Source organism: Trachymyrmex septentrionalis, unplaced genomic scaffold (genome assembly GCF_001594115.1).
Source record: "Trachymyrmex septentrionalis isolate Tsep2-gDNA-1 unplaced genomic scaffold, Tsep1.0 scaffold37, whole genome shotgun sequence".
Taxonomy (NCBI): Eukaryota; Metazoa; Arthropoda; class Insecta; order Hymenoptera; family Formicidae; genus Trachymyrmex; species Trachymyrmex septentrionalis.
Genome location: NW_017305536.1, coordinates 7369198 through 7378244, shown reverse-complemented (window position 1 = coordinate 7378244; position 9047 = coordinate 7369198). Strand labels below are relative to the sequence as shown.

The following is a 9047-nucleotide window of genomic DNA, read 5'->3' as shown; positions in this document are numbered from 1 at the left end:
TTTTTTTTTTTTTTTTTTTGAGGAGTAATTTCTGGAAACTCACGTAACGCTGTTGCGTTGCTCAGAAATTCTCAGAGGACATTAACACGCACTCGTCTAATTGCTAAACGTGATGATGTTACTCTCGTTTACTTTTATGAATTCTGCATATTGTAATATTTAATAGGATGTACTAGACTCTATGTTTGGTGTGTTCAACAAGTATCAACATCTCTTACTTGAAATCACCTTAGAATTATTACTTAGGGAAAACGTGTATGCGTGGGTAAACAATTTTTCAATTTTTTTAATTTTTTAAAGAAACTAAATGATATTAAATTATACAACTACGTAGACTATATCTTATTTCACTATTAAATATTAACGGAGCAATGGTAATCCAATTCCTTGAATTCAGCATAACATTTTGTTGTTTTTAACTTCCAGGTATATCAAAATGTTAATTAATTAATTTCTGCAGTTAATTTTAAAGTAAACAACATATATAGATAATATTAACGTATACTTACTTAGTGAATAATAAACTAAAGTTTTAAGTCAAATATTTTTTGTTAAATTTTTTAACTTTATTGTTTTAATCAAATTAACGATATAATAAGTAGAAGCGGCCTATGAAAATAATTAAAAAATTTAATTCAAACTAGATATAACTTGACATTATAAATTTAAGGTTGGTCTCAGCTAAATCTTATAATTAGTGCTTAATAATATCTCAGTGTGAAATTGCATATATGCATGTAGGTCTGTAAATTGTGCGCTGATTTAATTTTAGGTCTTGTAATGTAACTCTAATTAAAACTGGAATAGTAATATCACATTTCCCTACGTAGTTGTTTTAAATTTTACATTTTACATTTTTATTATTATTTTAGAGGATTAAAATAGATCTCTTTTTATCGTCTTTCTATTTCAAATCGTTGGAGAAACTTTCTCTCTCTCTCTCTCTCTCTCTCTCTCTCTCTCTCTCTCTCTCTTTTTCTGAGCTAGCGAGCTTTCGGAAGCGTCGGCTTTGCGGAAGTTTTCACGGCGCACTCGTTCGTCTTCGCATCCGTCGATTATATCGAGATGGTAGCTGCTCGGAAAAGAGGAAGAAAAAAAAAAAAGAAAACTTTCTCCACTTTAAGAGGTGCACCAATTTCTCACACGGAGACCCACCTGCGGTCTCACCGTTGCACGTTCCAAGTATCCAAGTATGCGACGGTAGGCACGCAAAGGCGAATTTTCCGCGGGACGAGAAAAACTCGTCTTGCACGGACGACTTGTTTCACACGTATTTGCGCGTATGCCACGGTATTAACGAACGCGTGAAAAAATTCCCGTTACCTACCGCTACACCGAAAGCTTGAAGAAGGATTTTACATCCGTACCGGAAGTTACATTTTCACTTTATCCGGGCAGTTGTTGACTTGCTCGATCGGGCAGCGAAATCAAGATCTTACTACGTTAACGACGAGTTGAAAGCAGTTCAGGTGAAGCCGTTAGTGAAACGTCTATTATGTAAAATGAAACGGACTTGAAACATCGACTGTCACCCCTTTCCGTATCAGTCAAATGAAAACTTGAGAGAGGAAATTAGAGTTCCGCTAGATATACATTTGAAAGTCAGAATATCGATCTCGTAATTATTTCCTTGTATTAAAAGTGATTGGAAGAAAATATCAGTGAGGTGTGCCGATGAGAAAAACTCATTAATCAGAAACTCGATTACATTGGCGATCATTTCGCGTATATAATTAGATTTAAAAGCAACACAAACATCATAACACGAAGGAGCATTTTGACGTTTGATAAACCGTAGAAATTTCGACAAGTTCCAAGATAATAGCTCAATCTTTCGAAAGTCCGATTATGCAAATGTGCCACGCTACTAATTTGAGTAATAGCGTTTAACGTGGCTGACACTATTACGTGACTGTTCTGGCACACGGCGGCGTAAGTATGATTAATACGCAGCGTGCGATCGGCACGGAGCAGACGACGCGTTCGGAAAAGATATTATATTTTCTATTCGTCCCGGAGACGCGGTGATGATTTTAAACGCAGCAAATTCGACTTATGAAAGCGACGATCGCGGTGACCGCGACCTGAATACGAGAAATGAAATTGTTGCTTTTCACTCTTCTTCTCTTCTCTTCTGCTTCTCTTCCTGTCATTCGTTGGAAACGGGATAATATTCTGCGGTCGTATAATAGAAAGTAGTGCCTGAAAATCAATTCACATGCAAAGATGGACGGGAAAATAGGAAAAAGAGAGGAAAAAAATGACAAGGAGAGAGAGAGAGAGAGAAGGAAAGACCATTTATTGTTCTACGGCAAGTCCTCTAAAAATATATACGATAGAGAGTAATAGTGAAAAAAATAAGAAAAAATAAAATAACGGAAGTCACAAAAAAATACATTTAAGAATAAAAGTAAGATCAGTAGAACAAGAGACACAAAATAAAATAAAGTAATGGAAAAAAAGAATTTTTTTTAATGAAGAGAAAGTATAAAATTAGATTAAATTGGGAAAGAGAAAGAGAGAGAGAAAGAGAGAGAGAGAAAGAGAAAAAAAGCATATCAGTTAGTCACTGATTAAGGCGTTAAATTCAGTCGAATCGAATCAGACCGCATGAATTTTGACTTGATGGCGGAATAATGCCAGGCGAATCGATTTCGCCACCATCCGGTCGTTATTAGCGCTTCATCGGAGACGGTTCATTCATAGGAAACGAACGACTAGTTCGACGGTGTACGATCGCACGGTGTACGATCTCGCGGTTCTCGCACCGTCCTGTTTCTTGATTCTCTCGTTCGCTTGCTTGTGCGTTACGATTTTACATCGTAGAAATTAAACGTTACGCTCGCAGCCCGCAATCACCGGCATTCAATAGCATGGCGATCGGACAACAAACATATTTTTTTCGTTCTCTATTTTCCACTCGTTTTTCGCGGCAAATTACTCGTTAGTTTTTCAAGCGATTGAAAAAGGAACCTAAAAACAGAAACCAACGGGAGTTTTTGTGTTTCTTACTATGTACATATTTTGCTCAGATGTTTTATCTTGAATGTCGCGATACCTTCATGCAATCGTAACAATTCTGAATTCTGTTAAAATCATAAAATATAACTTTGTTTTATTAATGATCCTCTCGTAACGATCGAGTTAATTTTCATCGAGATTTTCCCTCGTTAGCAGCAAGGAAATAGCGATGCATCATGACAAATGATGGATACAACTTCAGCTGTATCATCGTCGGATTGGAAATCGGACGCAGGGATTTCGAGCAATATTATCGTTGTCCGCGCACTCTCGAATTGTTGTACAAATCATTTAGAGAAGTGCAGCCGATTTAATGATTTCAAATGCGCTCTAGTAGCACCATTTACTATATCATCCGCGCAAAGTGGCACGCTCTCTTAAGATATTCATGCCGGAGCGCAAAAGGGGTTAATGACCTCGCCGTTGAGCAAGAAAGTGATGGGAACGTATTCCGATATTAGGAATCGACCGGTTTTTGCGATTGCCGTTCCATTCACGCGAGCGATAACTCGTATTATCGTAAGGTATCTGCAGAGTCGAATAAAAAGCCCACCTAATTTTAAATAGAATTTTTATTTAAAAAAAATTGTGGGGGATATTGAAATAAACTAAAGTGAAAATAAAATCTTTATTTTGCTCATTCACACAAAAATAAAAAATTAATTAAAAATAACAAAGAAACTAAAACATGATTTTTCTAAATCAATTAAAATGATTATTGATCGTAAGAAGAAAATTCTTTAGGACGTATTCCATTTTTAAATATTATAATTTGAGCTGTAGTTAATCTTATCCTTGAAAATTTCTAGCAATTTAAATACAATTTTAGCTACTTAAAAGTTAGTACAATTAAAAGTTGTTATTCTCTGGCGTAAACTCCACACAAATAAATAGCAATGGCCATAACAATAATAACATAAATAAGTTTTATTTAATAACAGTTCATTATTTCTAAAAAACAACTAATTAAAAAAATCAATTTATTTGTTATTTTCCATAACTAAAGTAAGTTGAATAATATTATAATAAACTATATAAAACAATATGTACTACATATACATATAAACTTTATAGCGAACTATTATAAAAACGGCATATGCACACACAAGTCATAAATTATTGTTGCATTAAATACGTGTTGCCGATTTTAATTCTCTAGCTTTTTTATATTAACTTCTTACGGCACATTTTTTAAGCATATACTCTGGGCGCAAAGCGCGTTTTTAAATAATAAAAAAATGAGATCTTATTCGATTTTTAACCTTCCTTATTATCCATCATCATAACAACATTCGCCAGACTCTCGCGGATATGTTCACTCACGATTTGATCGTTTTCGTCCGCGACGTAGAAGTGTGGCTCGCTGACGAGAAATCCCTACAGGCTAACTCGCCAATTACTATGATCAGAGTCACGAAATACAATGGATCGAATTCCCCAGAGCGAAATGGATTTTAATTAAAAATTTTCCTGAAACGCGTACACTCCAACTGGAAGCATTAAATGTCCTTAGGGAACTTTTGAATTGTTGAATTGATTTTATTTAATTGATTGATCAAATACACGTAATTAAATCTTTATTATATTGTATATTTCATGTTTTCCTTTATAAAGCTTTTTGAATGAATACACTCTGAGATATATTTGTAAGGTGGTTATAGTAATAATTTCCATATAAAAGACGTCAGCAATTCTTTCTAAAATTATTAATGCATAAAAACAATTACAAAAATACTTTGTTTTATATATATATATATATATATATTACATATATGTACTTAAATAATAATAGTATTTCTATATTACTACTTATGTGTACTCATCTTTTAATAATGAAGTTGATTAAATGCAATTTTCAGAATGCATAAGTTTCTACGTTGGTAAGCAGTTACTATATTATTTCTAGCAAGAAGAGAAATTTTATATCTTTTTATGCGCGGGAGGGACGATGTTGGTACACTACATTGGGTAGTCGATATGTTTTTCCGTCGTTTGTCGAACCATTCTCTTCTTCTTTCCCTCCCTTCCTTTCGGTATTTTTTACATGGGTCGGCAGTTCATACGCTGTACGTGACATCACCAGGATATATGTTATCCGGCGTGGCGAGCGAATATGATAGCGTAGTGAAAAGCTGGCGCACCTTTTACCGGCCGGCGCGGGTGGACTCGAAAAAAGTTTATTATTCGTTAGCGATCCCGGTGACCTACGGGCGAATCCAGGATATGTGACTCGGGTGCTTACGGACCGAGCGAGCGAAAATTCACAAACGTGCGTTGACCCACTTGTCGTGGCCTGGTCGATGAAATTCGATTCTACGATCGCGCGTCGGGCTTTCGCCGCGCTCTACACGTCGACGCGCATTAATAGAATCTAACAACAGCAGCAGAAAATATGACGATCGTGTAAAACCACGTTTACGACAGCATCAGCGGAAGATTGATGGATTTACGTTTCCGCATGAATCAATCTCTATTCGAAATCGATCGGCTCAGAAATATCTGGCCAGGATGTGAAGAATAAGATCGGATGTAACACATATATAATATTTCGTGAATGTCCTAAAAGGAATATGGTTTGACGATTACTATAATATCTTCGACGTATAAGAAGAAGTAAAATTTGTTTAAATATATTGTGGAATATGCAATACGAGATGTTCTAGGTTTTCTCTTGAGCTTCAATAGTATATTCTACGAGCTGAAACAAGACAAATGTGTTATACAAACATAAGTCCTAAAATGCTTTATTAAAAAGTTGTGAACAAAAATGTGAAGTGTATAGAAATAATTTCATCTAAGTTTGCACTTCAAAGTGCCGTTTGTCTATATGTTTATAAGTTTCATATTGATGTAATTTTGAATTTATCACCTTTTTTGTGAAGATAGGGAAAATTTATCATTTTATAAGAACTCAAATTTGTATTGACATGGGACACTCTGAAATGCAAGCTTAGATAAAATTGTTTCTTACACGTTTCATTATTTTTGTTATAACTTTTTAATAAGGCATTTTGGGATCTATGTTTATATAACGTTTTCTTTATTTCATAGAAATGTTAAAGTTTGTATGGAAAAATTCAGCACACCCTGTAAAAATATATCGCTCATTTCCTACACAACGTAATTCCAAAATTCTTATTTTGGTGTTGTTTCTAAAGAAACGAATGGAAAAATAAGAAAAAAGAAAGAGCATACTTTTATTCCTGATTACAATCAGATATTACAGCAAAATTGCGTTTTAAAATTAACTCTAATTTGTTCCGAGATATACTTAACTGATATTCGTGGAACCAGTGTACTTTAAATTAACGTATAATTAATGTGTGTGTGTGTGTGTGTATTGGTTAAAATAAACATAAACATAATTAAACAATTTTCTTTTAATTTGAAAATCAAGATCTGAGGAATAGGACTATAACTGAAAAAATTATATGAGGTTGTAAAAAAACATTTCTTTTAAACAATTCTTCACAATGTAGTTAAAGAAAATATCCAGGTCCACTGAATGATGTGCAAATATCGAAATTACAAATTTTCAATAATTCAATTTATTTTGGAGAAATTTTTTCCAATTGTCTCGTTGTTATAGTAAATTGACATTTAAAATATGATATTTAAATTGATATTTTTTATATCACGCGTGCAACGCAACTCCATGTAAGAAGCCACACGAGACGCATTGAATCTAATGTGTTTAAACAGATCTCACACTTCACGATCGCAGAATATATTGTCATCCACGGGGAACTCGTTTCATCGCCATGAAATATTTACGAGGTGCGAACAGATGTATGCGTAACAGCGACACGCAGAGCGAAATGTGTAACACTCGGATGTGTAACCCAGATGACCATACATAGAGGAGGCGGAGAACAAAGCTTCCGGCGCGCACGGACGTCGTCTATTATTTGCGATATAAAGTGCAACATTATCGAACGGTCGTGTCTGCAGGCCGTGAATTCATTCGCCGGGGTTTCCCGTATATTTCAGCGTATTTTTCTTCCGTCGTGTCGGAGCCGCCTGTCCCTTCCGCACACCCCTCCTCTCCCCCCAACCCCCCTCCCCCCCGCCCCTCTCCCTCAACAAATGGCCGCGATATACATGGCTTCTGTAAATAGAGGCAAACGTCGAGGATTCGAGCGATTCGTGCACACCCGGAATTATGATCGATACCGATATAAACGCCTGACCATAAATGTCTTACATGCGCGACCGTAAAAAAAGAACGAGACGATTCTTATATATGCATGTGAATCGTGTCACCGCTGTAAAACCATTAACAATAGAGAGGAAACGAGAAGATATGTTCATACGCTATCATAAAATTCGACACTGCTATCGAGATCGATAGTCTCGATTGGCGATTTTGCATTTTCTCGAACTGGGTGAAAATTTTGAACGTCACAATATGTGACGTTAGATATTTTAAGTTCTTTTGCCGACCTATTATTTAGCTGACAGTTGAAATTTTTAACAGACAGTTCTCTCTCTTTCTCTCTCTCTCTCTCTCTCTCTCTTCTCATTTTCTGAGCACGATGGTTTATTTTTCTCGTATTCCTTTTATTCCAGAGCTATAAATTTTTGATAAGAAATTCTGCGTGTTCATGGGTTCTGCTGTATCCCGCTGCGATCCGACACTGCGTGACAACTTCGCACAAAGTAAAACAAGTTCGCGCCGATGGTTTATTTTTTAGCAGATACGTCGGGTTCACTTTACAAACTACTCTCCCGGAGATACAAATGATACTGGTTACGTGGCACATGTTATACAGGCGTACGAGTATTAAATTTTGATCAACGCGAGAGCTCGCAAAATTCTGAAATTCTATTTTGCGCTCTCTGCTTGACATTAAACGTAGCGTAGTAAATTAACACCAAACGCATTCCTAATAGTGGGATTGTGCGACGAGTATTTTGATTTTCCACGTGAACGCATTGACACTGACGCGTGTAATACGTTGTATATATCCGAGATAAAATATCTGGGCGAGACATTTCACGCCCATACTACGTAAATGTATCCGACATCGCGACATTCACTGATTCGAATTTTATCCTGATTTATGATCCGAGTAACGGTCGATTTCAAAATACGCGAATCGATAAACTGGGTTATAGCTGCGCGCATCTTGCTAAGGATAGTACAATTTGCATGTTAATATTAGAAAGATTCTCAAGATTTCGTCGGATGATTAGGTTGTTTATGAACCGAGCAATCGATAATATGACAACTGACTGAATATCATAATCACATAATTTAGAATATCTGTACTTTTTCTGCTAAGCAACATTTACATATTGCATAGTTAATAATAAATTTATATTTTACATAAATAACAATCTGAGAAACAAATGAATGTTCAGAATATTACAGATATTGTAAATATTTATTTTTTATTTTTCATTTGTTTTACAGTACGAGGGGCTTTTAAATATTTAAATATTTAAGAAATACTAAATTAATTAAATATTGAAATATTAAAAAATTATTTTAATGGGAATGTTACACGAGAGCTTATGGAAGATGGAATTGTATTAAATGTAATCTGATGTTATCAGAAACAAAAAGTATTACGTTCTATTACATTCTGTCTAAAGATTATAATTAATATATGTTATCGAAATATATATTACATATCAGAAATTAATACAACTGCGCGTATTTCAAGATTTAAGAATATTCAGTAATTACATTATCCCGAACCAATATTTGCATCATTATCATAATACTGAATAAATGCGCGACTAATTCGAATCTCGATAGACCTCTGTGTTACACATTTTCTGTTTTCGATCTCATTATCAAAATGTTATTATAGGTCGGATAAATCAATAGACGGCTTCAGATCAAAATTATCAGACAATATGGAAAGGATGATTTTGTTGAAGTATCTACAAATTTAGCTGCAGATCTGAAAATAATTTTGTTGAATAAACCAAATAATTGTATAGTATGGTCGAACTGGTTGCTAGAATGTCAAAAACTTTGCTCATCATATTTGAGATTTCTACGTTAATTATTTTGA

General features: G+C 34.8%; 1 protein-coding gene across 2 annotated transcripts in view; it reads right to left on the bottom strand.

Annotated features, from left to right (window-relative positions):
- LOC108750592 overlaps positions 1 to 9047 on the bottom strand; it is a 31859-nt gene that overhangs the window by 21623 nt on the left and 1189 nt on the right. The window lies entirely within an intron of this gene.